Source organism: Phaenicophaeus curvirostris, chromosome 8, assembly GCF_032191515.1.
Source record: "Phaenicophaeus curvirostris isolate KB17595 chromosome 8, BPBGC_Pcur_1.0, whole genome shotgun sequence".
NCBI classification, from domain to species: domain Eukaryota; kingdom Metazoa; phylum Chordata; class Aves; order Cuculiformes; family Cuculidae; genus Phaenicophaeus; species Phaenicophaeus curvirostris.
In genome coordinates, this window is record NC_091399.1 from 22,734,000 (window position 1) to 22,752,749 (window position 18,750).

Genomic DNA, 18,750 nt, shown 5'->3' on the forward strand with positions numbered 1-18,750 from the left:
AAAAGCAAATAAAAACTTTTCTGCTGAGTTCTCAGGGTTTAAAAACCTCTCTCTTCTCCTGCCATATAAAGTGCCATGTAAAATAGACGGAGTCGCTCTGCTCTTGCACTGTGAGCCCGCGGGAGTTAAAACAGAACCCGAGACAAAGGTGGAAGAGGTACCGATGGCAGCAGCGTTCCCCGTTTTCTGTGGTTGCTTTTCAGCTGAAGGAAGCAAGCGCTGGTTATTGCAGCTGCCACGGTGACATCTGATATTTTGGTATCAGTGGTTGCCTCACCCACCACACGGCCCTGGCCACAACCGAGACTCTCTGTCTGCTGTTAAACTGTGAAAGGTCTTGGCCCTCCTGATGCTGTTTCGAGTCAGCATCGGTTATTAAAAATGAGCAAACTTGGACTTGACTTTGTGGCTTAAGTCTGAACAATTATATTCTTTCTACATTTCATTTCTACTTTTGGGGAACATACTTGCTTCTTGAGAGTCCTGAGAAGTATCTGGAGATTTCAGGCAGGAGTGGGGCTGTAAAATAGCAAGATAATTCATAGAATCATAGAATAGTTCAGTTGGAAAAGACCTTTGAGATCAAGTCCAACCATCCCTGTCCGCTGCTAAACCATCCCTGAGAACATCATCCACCCATCTTTTAAATCCCTTCAGGAATGGGGACTCCACCACCTCCCTGGGCAGCCTCTGCCAGTGCTCGACGACCCTTTTGGGGAAGAAATTTTTCCTGGTATCCAATCGGAACCTGCCCTGGTGCAACTTTAGGCCATTGCTTCTCATCCCATCACTTGTCACTTGGGAGAGGAGACCAGCAGCCACCTCACCACAACCTCCTCCCTGGGATTTATTGACACTGAAAAATCCCTCACCATTGCCATGCAAAATATCAGATCCAAAGCAGGCCTTTACTGAATTCTTGGTTTTCTTTTCACAGACAGGAAAAGCAAGCGAACAAGCAAAACTGTTTCATGGAGATCTAGCTCAGAAATGTAAAATGATAAATCCAAGATTGTGGAGTTGATATGAACACAACTGTCCGCGATGAGCATTTTCTCCCTCCTCAGTAAGAGCCTGCCTTGTGGTAAGATGAGTTTAAAAGGTGCTTAACGCAGGCACCATGATTGAGTAGACTCTGATGCAAATAGAGAAGGCCTATCAACCCTACCTAATTTTTAGGAATAAGGTATTGGAAAAGACTCTGTACTTAAGATAGCAGAGCTGGCCTGCCTGGCTACTGCTCTGTACATTGTACAGTGGGTTTCAGACCTTTCCAGCCCTGAATGCTGCTCTACCCACACCTTCTGGTACATTCTGGATTGCAGTTGCAAATGCTGATTTCTGTGGCATGAAAGGTCCTCTCTTTATGTTTCACCAGAAGCACCTCTCTGATTGTAACGATATACACACGTAACATGGTACATATGCATACATAGTGTATATTTATATATACATGTATAAAGAAACACGTGACTTCATATCTCATGGTAAGATAAGAAAAGGCCATTCTTTAAAAATAAACCTTACAAAACTTTATGTGGTTGTAAACTAAAGTTATAAGGTTCTATATGTGAAGTTAAAAGGTTATAAATGCAGTTCTGCTTATCTTTGTGGAAAAGCAGATCAGAAATTGTCAGCAGTTCTTTTCTTAGAAGAGTTCTGTCACAGCTCTGCAGATGGAAAGCAAGATAGACAGGGATTGAGAGCTAACATGAAGAGGCAAAGAGAGAGAAAACCTTAAAACCAAATGTAAAAAGTGGGAAAATAAAGGTGTGTCCACTGTGAGCATGTTTGACAGTAACTTGTACCAGACAAGGGATTATGTGGTTCTACCAGTCCTCTCAAATCCTGAAATTTAAAGAGAAAACCAGCTGGTTTATTTTTATTTACTTTTAAAGCTCATTGCTCAAATATATCAGTCGTTTGGCTGTGGACAAGCAGTGGATGTGGCAGCTCAGGGGTGAAGGGCTCCGAGTGCTCTCTGGAGTACAGCTCTGCTCGGGTGTTTTCTCTTAGGAGGGTTGGATGTGCCGTGGCAAAGCCTGGGTCTTCACTGTGCTTGTAAGTTTTCCACTGTGATTATGACTAGGGTCCTTAAAGGATACTGTAATTACCATTATCCACAGTGATGTAATTATTAGTAATAATTACTAATAATCTGGATAAACCCCTAAGGAAAATACTGTAGGTGGAACGCCACAGATGGAGTCATTATAGCAAAGCGAGACTCGTTCCTTGCACCCGTCTTGTAATAAAATAATTAATTCCCAGCTTTTTTGAGGGTGATGAGAAGATTCCTGAGAGACATCTCTCCTACCGACCCCCTCTGACCACCAGAGAGGCTTCAAAAACTGAGAGAGGAAGAATGAAGAGGCTTCTGCCCCAGTCCCTGGGGATAATTCAAGCAGTAAGCGTAACTTATTTCCGTCCAGCCTTGTCTGCCCATCACTTTTCTTCATCTTGGTCCGTGGCCTGTTGTGTTTCATAAGCCTCTTGAGTGTGTGGCAGACAAAAGGTATCGCTCTCAGAGCTTGGTAGACAACGCGTTGCCACAAATGGTTCAGCAAACCTCTTTCTCACAGGCTACGTTGCCAAATATGCATTGTTTTTATATTCTTAAATTCATTTTTGGACAAAGCTCCGGCTGTGTTTATCTACGGCTTTAAAAGAACAACAATCAAAACGAACAGCATTCCATGATCGCTTAGTTTTCAGATCAAGCACCAAAATCCTTACTCACTCGTGCAAGTGCATCTCTGCTCAGTGGTCTGTCCCATACCCAGCGCGTTCCTGCAGCTCCGGGCACCGCGGAGGGCACAGAGGGAAATATTTCCCATTGGCTGGGCAGACGAGGTAACGTAATCCCGAACCGTGCGCTCAGATTTTCCAATAAATGTTTTTCGTCACTACAGAGCTTTATATAACAGCAATAAAGGCAAGAAAGGAAATTAGAAACACAGCTGAGACTGCATCTCATACTTCATAATGGCCTAAAATTCTTACTGTTTATTAAAACGAACACCCCTTGTCAGGGTGTTGATCAAAAATTCTCTGCAGTCTCTTTGTTTTGATCTTTTCATTTTACAAACCACAGATATTTGTTGCCATTTCTTTATTTAGTTTTATGTCTACAACATTGAAACGCAAGCCTGCTTTCCAATAACGCTGCACGATAAGGTGTAATCCTGAGTCCGGTGAGCCAGCAAACTCCTCACTGAGCAGATTTGTCCACTCCCAGAGAAAGCAGAACCGGTGTAATGCGAGCAGAAATGCTCAAAGGTGGCACCTGAAAGGCTGCTTTCAAAAACCAGCCTGTTTCCCCAGGCCTCTGGGTTCATCGGCGTGTGTGCAGAACCTACTCTAATACACACATTTACCCTTTGCTTCAGCAGCTCCCTGGCTTCTGCACATGCAAACATTTGAATTTCCTGTTGGCTCAGAGGTGAGATTTATAACGTTTATTAAAGTTGCTTTTCGCTGGGAGTTTACTGGGCAGAAAGCCTAAGAGGGCCTTTTTTTTTTTTTTTTTAAGGGGGTTTAATTGCTTGAATTTACCAGAGGGGTGAACATTATGCTTTCTTTGCAGCCCCATGATCCACTAAGATTGCCAGGTGTTGAATTTCCCTAGAGGTTCCCTATTTATTGAAGGAATTCATGAAATATCCATCTATCCAGAGCTGGGGCTCCTAGCATCCCTTTCCCATTCGTCGTCTTGATTTTGTTTCCTTCATGGCTGCTTTTGAATTTCTGCATTGATCCTGTTTATTTTTGTCCATTTCTCCATAAGCACCTTCCCTCCTCTCGGCTCGAGCACCTCAGCTGTTAAAAACAGGACAAATAGCCCCAGAATTGACCGCATCCAAGAGCCTTTTGGTGGGATGGGACTGCAGGAGCAGAAAGGGCTCAGTGTTGGAAGTCTACCAGCGCCCTTCAGCAGGGTGGAAAGAGAAATGAACAGAGGATAGGAAAGAGCACAAGTCAAGGGCAAGGTGAGGAGCAAAGAGGTCTATTCCAATGTTTAAAATAAAACCCTATAAATAACCCTTCAAAATCCATGAATGGACTTCTCAACAGATGGCAGCCCTACTGTCAAGTGAGCCCAAGGCAGGCAAACCGTAATTGTTCACCAGTGTATTGTTAAGGGAATTTACTGATTTATTGATGCAGCAGCCACTTCAGTGAGAGGAATAAATTGGAATATTTTGGTGCATTTCCTTGAAAAACTCATCGGCTTTCAAGTCTCTGTATTAAAATGACAAAATCTTAAATGGGGGTCTCCTCCACTAAACAAAAGATATGCAAATTGCATTTCAAGATTTATATTATGATAAAAAATGAAACACAAAAGAGACATTATCTTGCAAAAATGTAAAAGTACATTGCTTCATGGGTCTATAATGATATAATGTGATGTTGATGTAGTTAAAGATGTCAGAAGGGAGACAATGACCTTAAAAGTTTAAGGCAGACACATTAATATTGATTGATTTTTAAGAGATTGAGCAGCAAGAATATATCTATATATAGCCTGAATATTGGATTGTTTGAAAATTTTAGATGAGATACAGAACATTTTGGTCTTGTCATGCTCCAGACCTAATTGTGAGGACATACTTTAAATGCAGCCGTTTGTACTACAGGAAATGGGGTGATGATTTGCCTTGAATTTATCAGACTGTAAACCTGTTTCTTGTAAAGATCCGTGGTGTTTGACAAAGCTGGATGATCATTTCTGGCTTAACCACAAACGCAGGTCTGGCCTATGAGGTATCACAGAAGTCCCAATGAAGGAAGGTTTGTTGGTTTCTTGCCTTGTTCTAGACACATGTAGGTGTGTGTGGAGGGGTGAGACTACGTTGTACACACAGACACACATTCCTGTAGCAGCCTGAGCGCAGGAAAACCTCAGCACCTTCTGGCCTCGTATCAAACAATAAGCTGTCACATCATTTTCTCTTTCTCCTTTTCCCCAAGCTGAGGGAAGGGGGTCAATAACTCTTCTTGTTTAAATAAGTTTGGGTTCACCTTATATCCCTGTTTATGCCTTTGTGATGAGGATGGGGAGGCCCTGGCCCAGCTGCCCCATCCCTGGAGGGGTTCAAGGTGAGGCTGGATGGGGCTTGGAGCCCCTGATCCAGTGGGAGGTGTCCCTGCCCAGGGCAGAGGGTGGGACTGGATGGGCTTTGAGGTCCCTTCCAACTCACCGCATCCCATGGTTCTATGATCTTGCTGAGCAGAGGTCCTGGAGCATTATGCAAGCTGGAGATTTTCATTCTGAATCCAACCTCGTGAAACATGAGGCAGATAAACATAAGGTGTGGAGCACATTTATAAAAAAGGTTTTTAATATCACTTTCCAACGAATCATTAGTCTTTTACCTTCTTCTCCCCATGTATGAAGTGATAGAAAATCAATAGCTAAAGGGAAGAGGACAGCTGGTAAGTAGAGTTCAGCGTAGACATTTTGTGTAAGAGAGAATTCTTGTTTTCAGGAAGCAAAGACAAGAAAAATTATCGTGTGGCCACTTTGCTTCCAGATTCAATTTTTTAAATGTATAACCAGAAATAGAAGAAGATGGATTCTTTTGGGGGAGAAGTATCAGACAGCAAAGTGTCTGAGTGTCGTAGCTGCGTCCTGTAAACCTTGCCTTGGTTCCACCAGTGGCAAAACCTGCTGTGACCTCCAGTGCAGGAAACCAGCCCTAACAGCCTGCTTAGTAAACCAGAGAAAGCACGGTGTCTCCAAAGGGTCTGGCCAGAGGGAGCATCCAGAATCCCAGAAAGTCAAGAAATCTGAGGGCAGTCAGACTTGATTTAATTCTTTTTTACTACAAATCTCATTTCAGCAAATGATTAACGGGAGAAGAGACGTAAATGGCAAAGTCTTGATCAAGGGAGCTGCTGTCAGGGCACCATCTAGATAAATTAGGAAAAGAATGCTCGGGTTTCTCTGAAAGAAGACTAATGACATTAAGTCGAGATGAAATAGAAAGGAGCAGCATTGCAGGCTGAAAATCATGAAAGACCAGCGTGCCCTGACAAGAAACCCTGAGAAGCTTCCTGAACTGAAAAGCAGCTGGAAACGCTGAAGAATGACTTTGTGTAAGTGCCAGATCTTGAAGCTACTCAGAACTGAAGATGACCCAGGCACCAAGTTTTCTTCTTGGGACCCGCAGAGGTAAGTGAAGGAATATTCTGGAATCCTCTGAAGCAGCAGCTGCTTGGAGCAGCTCCACATGCTGCAGGTGTTCTGCATCTCAGGTGCTCACTCTGGTCAGGGGGGATCAGCCCTCTCCATTAAACCTGAATTGGGAACACCTGGAGGGAAACGGCCCCTCCCTTAAATCCAAAATGGGAGAATTTGGAGGGAAACGGCCCCTCCCTTAAACCTGAATTGGGAACACCTGGAGGGGGAGAGCGAGGGGATAAGGCAGGGGGCAAAGCCTGCAGTCAGCAACTGGCTCTGTGAGCCAGAGAGCCTGTTTCCAGGAGGGGAGGAAGGGCAGCCCAAACTGGGATTATTAGGACTTTATCAGTGAGCAGAAAGGATTTCTACAAAGAGAGACTTCCCTGATGGTAAGGTTTGTCTTTAATATATCAGAAAAGGGTTTTGAAAAAGGCTATTTAGAAAAAAAGCCCTGAGCTTCATTAGTTCGAAGTCTTGCAGTTCTGGAGTGGTTAAAGGAAAACAAATGTCTCCTTTCTCAGGAAAAGCTGAATTGTTGTTTAAATATTGACTTAGTCTTGTAAGAAGCACTAGTAAAGGAGCAGATCCTCTGTTGGAGGTGTTCTAGCTTCAGATTTAGATTGTAATGTCGTAATCTAGAGTAGCATTTCCATAACCACGCGTTTACTGCGACTGGTACTAAAACTGCTTGAGGTTCACTGTCCTGCTTCCCCAACCTTCCCTCATGGCGTGGGACTGGGGAGGCAGGCGGCAGCCTCTGGAGCCCTGCACATCAGCAGAAAGAATTATTTTTGAAGGTAGAAGATGAAGAAAGAACTCAAATTGATCTTTAGAAGGGATAACGGGAGCAGCGGAACTTGCAGTGTTGGTGTTAACCCCCAGCCAGGAAGCACTAACAAATTGAAGCGTGTATTTAAAACTTGGTGTGATGCTGTTGGAGGTTTTTGCTCTGTTGGGCTCGGAGGGCCAGTGATCTCCAGGGCTGTCAGTTCAACAACTCTCACAGCACTAGGGTCACTTAGAAGAGAACAATAGGAAGGAATGATGTTAATAACACTTAAATGGCTTTTTCCTTCCTGCGAGTCTACTGCAAGCATGAGGTAATTAACAAGCTCTTTGTCCTGGATGTATATCTAAACAACTTTTAAGCAAAGAGTACAGATAGGCAAGACAAAGTTGTGCCCAACTGCATGGTTTTAAGGCTCAATATTGCAATGTCTGGTATCACTGCTCTCTGCAGTGGGTCAGTAAGTCCAGTTGATGGAAACCAGGACAGTCTGTTTCTGCATGCAGGGCTCCTTTTTCATTGTGTGAAGAACTTACTGCAATAACTTCAGCTTTGAGTCGATGCGGTGCGTGCTGTAGGAAACCGCTGGCAAGTTATATGGGGGTTGTGGTTGAGTAGAATCAAAATATGTGCTTAGGTTGCACAGACACACCAGGTATTCAAGCTGCCGCCGGTCTCTGTAGTGGTTCTGCGCTTTCTGCTCTCCATCAACTCTAACATCTGCCCACTCTGGTGTTCTGAGTGTGGCCAAAAGGGCTTGTATTCTTGGGCAGACAGATTCCTTTAAATCTCCTTGCTTAGAAAGCGCAGTCTGACAAAGAGAGCTAGAAAAAGAGGTTCATCAGGTGCTGAGAAGAAGTGAAGGCCTCTTGAGGAGAAGGGACAGCTATTGTAAGCTATTGCTCTGTTTTATCCTAAAACTACTGCTCTGTTTTCAGTGTGCTTTGCTTATGGTTAAAATAGAAGTTCAGTGATGTCTGTGAAGCTGGAATCACAGAATGGTTCAGGTTGGAAGGGACCTCAAAGCCCATCCAGTCCCACCCCTGCCCTGGGCAGGGACACCTCCCACTGGATCAGGGGCTCCAAGCCCCATCCAGCCTGGCCTTGAACCCCTCCAGGGATGGAGCAGCCACCCCTGCTCTGGGCAGCCTGGGCCCGGGCCTCCTCACTCTCATTGTGAAGAATTCCTTCCTAAAGTCTGATCTAAAACTTCATGAGTCAATTTGATAATTAAAGAGCTCTTCCTAGCTTTGAACTGCCAAGTGCTATTCATGCAGATGGACCTGGATGTGGAGCGAAGTCTGCTGGGAGATCTGCCTGGGTTGGTCTCCTCTTTGTCTTTAGGACGGTTGATCTGTTGCTCCTCCAGGGTCCGGGCAGCAGCTGGTGCCTGTGCCGCTTTGTGCCTGTGCACGGGGAGGTGAGCCGTGTGCGCTCCAGCCGAGAGGCACGGGGAGCTTTGGTCTGTCTGTGCTGAGCTCAGCTGCTGGGAGCAGAGGAGGTGTGAAAAGGCTTGTTAATAAAAGTCTGTTTAGATTTCATTACTGTGAGCAGCCCCATCAAGACAATACAGATCTTGCCAACCCTCTGAGAATTTCAGGCCGCACTAAGAGCATTAATGCTCTTTCCTGCGCTGGGTACCTTTTGCAGCTGAGCCTTCATGCAGGGCGAGCGGTGCTCTCCTGCCTTTGTAGAACAGAGGATGGAGGCTCCTTTCTATGGGTAGAGAATGGAGTGGGGAAGAGGAAAGACAGAGCAGGAGGGGGTGGTCTTGTTTCTGTTATTCACACACACTGAAGAAAAGCATCCAGCTCAGCCTTCTGTTTCCCCGCCTTAGTCTTTAATAGTAGAACAGGGAGCTGCTTTGGGGGCCAGGAGGAGCAAAGGTGTTGGGTATGGACCAGCCAAGAGCACTGGGAAGGACATAACTGATTGCTCCATGGGGTGGACAGTTGCAGGTTGGTCCTGTTCCACTCGTAGCTGGGCTTTGGGAAGCTGCCTTACTGGCTCCAGCATGGCGCTGGAGCTTGAGAAGCCTCCTACGCAGGGAGGGTGTCGGGGGGAAAACAGAACTTTGTTATATATATTTCTGCAGAATGGCTCTGGCCTCTGAGGTCTGGAATAAAACAGTTTCTGAAAAGAAGCTGCAGCTCCAGAGGTATCCTTGCCCGTACAACTAGGCCTGGTCTTTAACCAGCGTGAGGACTGCAGTGAAGTTTTTCAGATCACTGGGAAAGAAAAATCCAAACCTGTGGCAGACTTGGCATGTGGGATGGCCACGCCTTTTTTCCCCTGGAAGATTAAACCTCTCCACTTTGATCACTGTTATTTCCTTTGTTGTGGTCTTTTTAATGTTCTGCAAGTTTTACTTGGATATTTATTAAACTTTTTATTGCTTAAGTCTTGATGAAAGCAGATGTAGCTCTCCTAACTATAAATGTTGCTCTTCCTCTCTCCACGGGGGTAAACAATCACCTGAATCTGTGTATTCAAATGTCAAAGACGCCCGGGTAATCGATAATGTGAAATGGTTGTGGGGAAGCTGGGGCAATCCCGTTTGTCTATTCTGCTGCCTTAAGTTTTTATTGTAAATGACAAAAGTCAGCAAAATCTTATTTCACTTTTCTCACTTGTCCACTTGTATTTTCTAAGGAAGTATCAAATTTTACATGATTAATGACCCAACTTAATCAAAAGGGAAATTCTTCGAAGAATGCGTTGAACGCGTTTCAAATAGCAATTTGCCATATACACATTTTGCCTCGTTATTGAGCATCATACAACTAGTGAGCACCTTTCTCCCTAGGGTAACTCCTCTGTCGTCAGGAGTAGAACTAAGTCCTTCCCATCTTGTGCCATGTCATGCCTTTTGGTGTGATGTTTGGTGCTCAGAGTACCTTGTCCCATCGGGAGATCCACAGGGATAATGTTTCATTTATTCCATCGGGGCAGTCTTTGTTGGAGAGTTAACAAAACCGTTTCACTAGCTCAAGTGTTTAGTGGTGTAGTTGAAGTCGATACGATTTTCACAATTAACTTCAGTCAGAAGAGGGCTGTGTTGACTGTGACTGTGTCACCCCAGTACAAGATGAACACTGTGCCCTTTTAAGTAGTGTATCACACCTGTATTTTTAGGACATCACTTCTTAAAATGTCCTGGAAAAGGAGGGGAAGAGATTTGCCTGTTGGTGCAGGACTTGCCTTCTGAATTGTGGCTTTACTTGCAGGAGGAGAATGCAGAATGCGAGACGTGTGCTTGTTAGGGGTGGTTGTTCAGCCTGTCCTCTAATGCTGCCTTCGTGGTGCTACGTGGGGTTCTCCTCTGCTCTTTCCCAGCATGGGGGCTGATGTCCTGCTCTGAAAATGATCCATTAAAATTGTATCACGGTTGTGTTTTGGTGAGACAGTATGAGGAAATGCCATCGGAAAATTAGATTCCTCTTTGACATCAGGCGCCCGGTCAGCGCTCCACTCCCATGTGTTTCCACCGAGACATTAGGATTTGATATAATTTTGGGCAGAAAACATTTTAAAATGAAACAATTGAATTTTCTAGATGGTCTTGGGGACCACTTAGCTTAAGAGAATACACTTCCAAATCAAAAGCCTTTCAATCATTCTGAATATTATTTGGATGTTATTTGCTGGATGTGTGGTAGCAGTTTGGATTTGTATTGAATGTTTGACTGGCTCAAGTGTGCAGAGATGATGTATGAAATTATTATTTCATATTTTTCTAGTGTTTGCATTGCAAGTGACATCTGGCTGACAGGAACTTGGAGAAATGGGATACGAAGTGAATGCTGCAGTTACCACAGCATCATATTTATCAGGAGGCTTAAGGTTGGTCTGTCTTTGTTTAACATATGAAACTCATGACAATGAATAAGAAACAGCACTTTTTTTTTTCACTGAGCTGGTTAGAAAATGAAGATAGATGAAGAAAAAATGTTAATGGTATTTTGTATGCTGTTCACTGAATTAATTTATGTAGACAATCATGTGTACTGGCTGAAAGGCGGCTCTCAACTTGTTTAGAGGTTTTTTTTTCTATTATACCTTTAAATTTTGGTTAATGTTGTGTGATTCATGCACACAATATCACAGAGATGGGGAAGCTTGGAATAAGCCATTGAGATGATACTGGAAACCAGCCTCAACAGCAAATCGTGCTACAAAGCATTGCAAGTGGTTCTTTTCAGCAGTTCTTTACCATGCAGCATGCTGTACATGATTCATTGGAGTATGCTTTGCACCTTTAGATGAAAACCACAAAGCATTTATCTTGTGTTGGCTTAGGATGTTTTGGCAAAGGAATTGTCATGTAGGTACCTTTTTGCTTTAAAAGTACAGTAGGTGTTTTTGGAGCCTTTCTGAATCTTCCTCTTCACTGTTGTACTTCCCGTGTGCTCAGATCTGCTATAGATCTGTGTTTGTTATAGATGGAGTATTCCATAATGTTGTCCACCTACCTGCTTTCTGTGTTATCGTTTACCCTTCTGACAATGACATAGTTTCTTGGGTTCCTCTAAAGAAACCTGATGTCTGTCACTCCTGAAGCATATTCCTTTGTCCTTCTGCAGGGAATGTCTCCAGACTCTTTCAGCTGGGGAGGGTCAGTCCCCTTATACTCAGTATGCCTTTCCTTACTAACAAAATCATTCATTCACAGAAATATACTGGGCACCTTGGGCTGCCTTAGATGGGTCTGCAAGTGCTACTGCCTCCTGTTGAGCTAAAATCTCATGCATCTTGTGTTTATTTTGTCACTTGCGTTTTGCTCTGTGCTGCATTATGTACACAGTACTTCTGTCTCCACTTTGGAATGTACGAAACAAAGTTGTTCTGGTTTCTTAGCCAATGTTATTTATGCCCTTTTGACAATCAGTATTACACTTCTATTTGCCCCCTTTTTGTCTGCCTAGACACACACTCAGGTTTTATCAGCTTTTGGTTAAGATTGCAAGACTGCCTGTATGCCAACACAAACAGAATGTGAGGAAATGAGTGGTTGTCATTCAATACTCCATTTGCACTCCTCTCATTGGCTTTTTCCCAGTCTCGGCAGCCTTGCTTCTAGCATCTGCAGTCTGCACATTTCTAGCTTCATCCCCATCATATTAGTTTTCTTCTCATTACTATTACATCATTTCTTTGGCCTACTGCATGGCTTTATGCTTGTATATTGAGTACTTGCACCCCAAACTAAGACAGTTATTATTAAACAGTAAGTCTGCAAGTTGTGGTTATTTACTACCTTGCAGGTCCTAGGGCTGAGAGTGAACTATCCAGCTGTAGAACTGCCAGCGATCAGGCTGCATTTGCATTCTTTGTATTGAGATATTTTGGTTGAAAGCTTTGGAATAAAATTATAAGTGTTGATAAGTAGGGTTTTCAAAGCTATTTAGGGGCCAAAAAGTTTTATGGACTGTTTCTAATATGTTTAATTCTTGTTTCTTGTGTTATTTAATCATTAGAAATCTGTACACAATGTGTGGTGGTTTCCATTGTACTTAGTGTCTTCTGGCTGGATTTAATCTTTCAGACCTGTTCCTTACCTTTTTTAGCATTATTTTAGTAACTATACTAATAATATTGCTAGTCCAATCAGCCAGTGTCCAACTCTACTGTCCACTGAGATTTTTTTGATTTAATGTGGTCATTTATGTCTGGTGTCATGTTGGAATTTCTGTCAAAGCAAGGGATCATCTTTAAGAGCTGAGGGTCTGGGAAACACTTCATTTAATTCTTTAATCTTTTCCTTTGTGTGTTGAGTGTCGAAGCCAAGCTTCTTGACAGTTCGAGTTTACAGGCTGTTTTGCAGAACAAGGATAGGTCAGGCTGCCTCTATTGCTCTTTTGAACCTTCCTTGGCCTGTGGGAAAGTCTGTGTGGTCAAAGGTCTGATCCCTGATCTTAGCACTTTCTTGTGTGGGTGAAGATGAAAGTGAGTGACACTTGATATAAACAACCTTTCCTTTTCAAGAGGAGACTGGTAGCACCTACGTGTGCAAATACGCTGCAGGAACAGAGTTATTTAGAGATGTTTGTCAGTCACAGGACTAGCAAGTGAGTTTTGAGGCATTCTTAGGAATGATGTGTATATATAGTAAGAGCTAGAGAAAAGATACTTTTTATTTGAAGACTCAAGTTGGTATTAGCTGTGATAGACTCATGAACTGCGGAGACATTTCAATACGATAGCAGGCACCAAGTATTTTTTTAATGTTTGGTTGGCAGAAGGCAGCAGGAAGGGTGTAAAAAGCATATGGGCATAAACATATGAAGCCCTGAACCTGGGATTTTTCTTTGCTCCTTTTTGTTCCTGTTCTTGCCTCTAGAAGAGTGTTGAGATAAACAGCAATCCTGTGGTATGGACCATAACAAAAGCACTCGAAGGAGGGTGGGGTGGAAGAGGAAGGAGAGATCCCAGAGGGCAGCTGGTACAATGCTGATAGTCATATTTTGTAGCTCACGATTTGTTCTCTGACATTGGGAGAAGGCAGAATTGAGCCCAATTCCCTAACTGAAAAGAGTCCATTTAAAGCTGAATTACAATTGACAATAAAACATTTTAAAGAAATCAGTCTCTTCGTACTGCTTTTGGCTTAACAGAAACTAAGGTTGATAAAGATATGGAAACAGAAAAGGAGTAATTACTGAGCTCCAGAAGGTTTGTTTCTCATCCTTACAGGTGGACAAGGTGCGGAGGGGTCTGGTTCAGTAGTGGGGCAGGTACAGGTCTCGTATGGGACACATCGGATCCAGTCCTCAACCCTTCACACCTCAGCTGTAGTGCTCCTGTTCCTTCAGCTCACCTTCACAAAGTTTAAGGGGTGTTCAGAAGAGAATTTGCCTGCTTGAGGCATTGCTTTCCCTGCTGGCAATGCTCCAGTACATTGGAAGGTATTTGCCTCCCTTTTAGGACTCTCCTGTTTACAAGAGGTTCTGTTCTTGTCCAGGGCATCAGGATGGCAACGAAAAAGTATGGAAAGACTTGATAAAGCCTTTATACTGCTCTGTTATGGCTCAGTGCTGTTATGACACATCTGAAGACATTGCTGGTGGCTCATTTTGTCCTAATTTGTTTAATATTTTGGTAGAATACTTGCTTTTTTCCTCCCCTCTATAGTAACCTCCAGAGTTTTGAGTTCTGTTCTAGTTTTTGGGGGTTTTGGGTAGAATAACCCCACCCTGCCTCATCTACAGCTGATCCCGTGGCACTCAAACCAGAAAATCATGATGTAAAAGATTGCTGTTATGATGGTGATGATTGTGAATTCCAGTGATATTCTTAGGTGTAGAGAAGGTCTCGACTGTATGATTAGTATATGTCTAGGTGTCTGGTTCTGTACAGATAACATTCAACTCAAAGCTCATCGATCTGAATAGCCCTTTAGTAACAGCTATTTTGAAGTCTAAAGTCCTTTAGTAACCATTTCGCCATCAAGAAGTTGACTTTGGCTCATTTAGTAGAGACCATACATCTCAAATGCAGAGATCCCATTTCGTACCCAAGATGGGATTTGGAATGTTCAGCCTTAGCCATAGCCATGTGGTTGGAGACTGCCTGTCTGCTTTCCTGCTGACAAAACCCTCTCTTTCTACCAGCAATAATTTCAATGTAATAGATTTTCAAAGTAATCTTTCCTCGATCAGCAGACAACAGTATTTTAATTTTGTAGGGTTTGTTTCTTTTGTGGGTGAATACTTCCCCCAAATTGCATTTAACATCTATTAACTTGGATTTTTAAAAGATCAAATAGTTTCCCTATCTCATTAGGATGTTCTTCATAATTTATTTCTTCCGATTTGGTACCACTGCATACATAGAATTCAATTTCTGTTCTGTTGCCTTATCTAAAAAACAGGATCCTGATAAGGGGCCTGTGTTATGACATCATGAACTTCCTAGGAACAACTCTTCTGCCCCCTTCTTCTTGGAGGAAGCTTTTCTATTGTTTCTGCTCTTCAGGTAATTCTTTCCAGATACCAGAGCGGCCTGTTTCTTTGGGCATCTCTCTCTGGTCTTGGCGCTGCTCTGATGGCAGTGGAGTCTCCGTCCCCGGAGGGGTTCAAAAAGCATGTAGTTGTGGCCTTTTGGGGGATGGTTTGGTCAGCACGGTGGGGTTGGGCTGACAGGCTGGATGAGCTGAGAGGTTTTTTCCAACCTCAGTGAATCTGTGATATGATGGATTATTCTTTTTTTTAACTAGTTGGACTTGAATTCAGATCTGTTAGTGCATCCATGTGCCATTCCACCACTTCGGCTCCTGGCTATTTATCAGAGGTCACTGCCTGTGTCGAAACTTCAAAGCATTGAAGTAAAGAACATGACTTGCTTCTACCGGTTTTCTCAAAGGGTCAGCTTCTCAAAGAGTTTTTTTCTTCAACTCAAATTTTTGGTTTTAATATTTTGTTTCTCTCTCCCTTTGCATAGAATCACAGAATGGTTTGGGTTGGAAGGGACCTCAAAGCCCATCCAGTTCCACCCCCTCATCCAGTCACTCCAGGCCCTTGTCAAAACTCCCTCCCCAGCTTTCCTGGAGCCCCTTTCAGCACTGGAAGCTGCTCTAAGGTCTCCCTGATGCCTTTTCTTCTCCAGGCTGAACACCCCCAACTCCTTCAGCCTGTTTTTGTAGTATTATACAGTAAAAACAATGTATGTGTTTGTACCTGCTGTGTATTTGTGTACTCAGTGGGCTTGGGATCATGGACTTGAGAGAGTCTGTATTAAAGGAAATCTGAATCTCTCCCTTTGCCTGTGCTATAGGACTACTAAGGAACTTGAAGTATCCTTTTTTTTCTTGCTGCCTTCCAGTCACACTCATTTTAGGTTCAGGTGCAAGTCTGTGTATGTCTCTAGGGTGGCCGTGCTGCAATAATTGCCCCAAAACAGGGCACTCATTCATAAATAAAGCTGAGTTTCTGAAGTAGAATTGCTGTCTATTGTATTTGAGAAGTAATGAAGTCTCTGCCTGGACCGGAGGCACTGACCTAGAAAGATAAACAGGGAGCACATGTTTGGTGCTTGTGAATTACTGTTTGTGGTTTGCTTTGATAATTTTGGCCTTCATATAGAAGTAGTCACTTGTAGACAACTGGCAATTACTTTTGAGGCTGTGGGTATAATCCATTAATATCCCCTAATTTAATGCAACCATCCAAATCAAACAGTCTTCTGTTTTTAAAAAAAGCCTGCAGGTAATGGAAGCTTCAGAGCGTGCATGTGCATCGTGTTATGGGAGAAACGTCTGCATTCTGTGCTCAAAGGCCTGGTAAAGTCCCAAGCTCGTATTAATGCCACTTCAAGCTTCTAAGGGAATGTTTTGACTGTTTGCCATTGGGTTATGGAAAAGCAAAGAACTAAAGCGGTGCCCGCTGGCTTCTAATACATCTTTTTAGGGGAGGTCAAAGCTTGGGCCAAAGAAAATGGGGGGCCCACCCCAGTGTCTGTGCCTAATGACATTGGCAGATGTGGCTGGAGAACAGAAAGCTGTGTTGGTGGAGTCCTACAAATACCCACTCTGTCTGCTGCAGAGCTGTGGTACTGGGGGGAAGACTTTCTTTGTGTGCGAGTGTTTCTGGTTAATCTGATGTGGTAAACGTTGGGTTTCCAAACCGAGGAAAGAGCTTTCTTCAGTCCTCAATTGAAAGATTTTTTATGCTGTGAGTTCTGGAGAATATTGAGCATGGGTTTCTTGTGTTGTATCAACGGATCTGACTGTATTTCAGTGAAAATGTGAAATGCTGTTCTTTCTTTAGTGTTTGATAGTAAGAGTGTATGAAATCTCATCAACAAGTGACCTTGCAAATTGCAGACATACAAAGGGGTCCTGCAGTCTTTCTTCCTCATCTGGCTGTCAGTCCTACGAAGCTGGTCTGGGAGGTGTCCTCTGCTGTGGTCACACGTACGGACAGAGCAAGCCAGGAATTGCTTGGGACATGGCAGGCTGAGGAAATTGGTTTAATGGGGGCTGAGCAGGCTTTAAATTGTTGCATTCTTCTCTCTGCTTTTAATTGTTGTTTTGTGCAGTCTGTCTGTTAATCTGCTTGTGTTTATTATTCCTGAATCTTAGTTTCCTGTGCCTGTTTGTAAACTTTGTCTCCTTATGGTACTGTTGCATCATGACTCTGAAGAATAAGATCATGTTGGTCCAAGAGGAAGCGATATGAAGGATCTCAGCTTTGTGTTTTTCCAGTCTTAGTATTCCCCGCAATGACAGTAAGGAATCACTAATAAATATAAATTTGCTAACCTTCAGAAAACCTTTTGCCAAACAGTCTTGAGCTCTGACTTGTTAGTTTAAGTCATTCCATTTGCATACAAAAATAATCTCTTTTCCCCATCTGCTACATTATTGATTTACATCTTTCAGGTAGTTATCCGCAGTGGCACGCACAGGCATTCATAGTTTAATATTGTCATTTTGAGCTGATTTCCTATAGCCTATTGATCATAAACCATGAAAAAGAGGATACATTTCTTTTTAAAAGTTTACTGCAAGTGTTGGGAACTGATTGTAAGTTTGTTTTACAATAATGGGTGCCTTTACATTCTTTTTTGACACCTATGCAGCACTGAAAACACTTAAAACTGTTGTCCATTGGTTGGACTAGCTCTGGTCCTAGGTTACTGCAGCAAAAGGATTCAAGTGGCTTCAAGCCAGGCATCACCAGGAGCTGAGTCTTTATCTGCTACAGTGAGGAATGAGTGAAGGCTCGAGGTCCTGGGGTTGCATCTGCCCTGGGTCCCTTGTCTTTCCAATTGGTGCTTCTAGTGAGAACAGTGGGGAAGACCTGCTGCCGTACCTCTGTGGTGCAGAGAAAGGCAAAGGACTTTATTTCATTGTAGCAGTGCTGCCAACAGATGGGAAACCTCAGAAAAATTCTCAAAGACTGATGTTTGCAGAAATAAACACAAGAAATTTGAAGGAAGGAAGCTTGGAGCTTGAACACAACTGAACAGCCTGTTGTTGAAGGACTGAAGGATTACTGATCCCATACAGGGCTGATGGCATGTTTTGTGTCTTTTTATTCTTTCAGGAGAAGACTTTCTTGATTAGAAACTTATAAGTATTTTTAATAGCAAGGAAAATCGAGGCTTGAAGTTATATAACACAAGTTTCCTGGTGTTGTAGCAAGTCAGGGGCCTAGAGCTGAAGGGAAGCAGCCGCACTTGATGCTGGAGAGTAGGAATGCTTTACCCTTTCCCTTCGGGAATGGTGGAGGCCCTATTAAAATGAGTCATTTTAAATGTAAACTGAACAAAGCACTTCAATTTGGAATTTATTAGAGGGAACAATCCAGCACTGGCAAGAGAACGAACAGAATGACCTAATGCTGCAGACACTGTCTATCTGCTTCCTGTAGGTGCAGGGAATGTCTGAATCTTTCAGGATTTGATTCCAATGGGACCACCAAGCAAACAAAATGAGCAAAGTGTTCTCGGTGTGGGTGTAGTGTTCCCACATTGCCTTATGGCAGTCCTAATCTACATGTTCTGAAATCGTTGAGCCCTGAGCCTTCAGGTTTAGCTGGGGCAGGCTGTGACCCACTGGGCCCTGCCAAATGTGCTCTGAGCTGCAAAAGGCACAGGGTTCTTAAGCTTTGATTTGAAGAGGTTGTAGCTATTATTAAAACAACCTTCAAGTGTTGACTCAAAATCCCTTCACGTTTTGCTAAAATTGTCCTGAAATTTGTCACTCGCACTAATATGGTTCGTTTTCCATCCCACGCGCTGTACTTAGCGTTGTGACGATTCCCCCCTCCTCTAC

The 18,750-nt window shown here is 43.3% G+C and overlaps 1 long non-coding RNA gene across 1 annotated transcript in view; it reads left to right on the top strand.

Annotated features, from left to right (window-relative positions):
• Window positions 1-2,403, top strand: part of LOC138723612 (uncharacterized) — a 38,327-nt gene extending 35,924 nt beyond the window's left edge. Inside the window, exon 3 of the long non-coding RNA XR_011337901.1 lies at window positions 2,272-2,403. This is a non-coding gene — a long non-coding RNA (uncharacterized lncRNA). The remainder of the gene's footprint in view (window positions 1-2,271) is intronic.
• The last annotated feature ends 16,347 nt before the right edge of the window (window positions 2,404-18,750 follow it).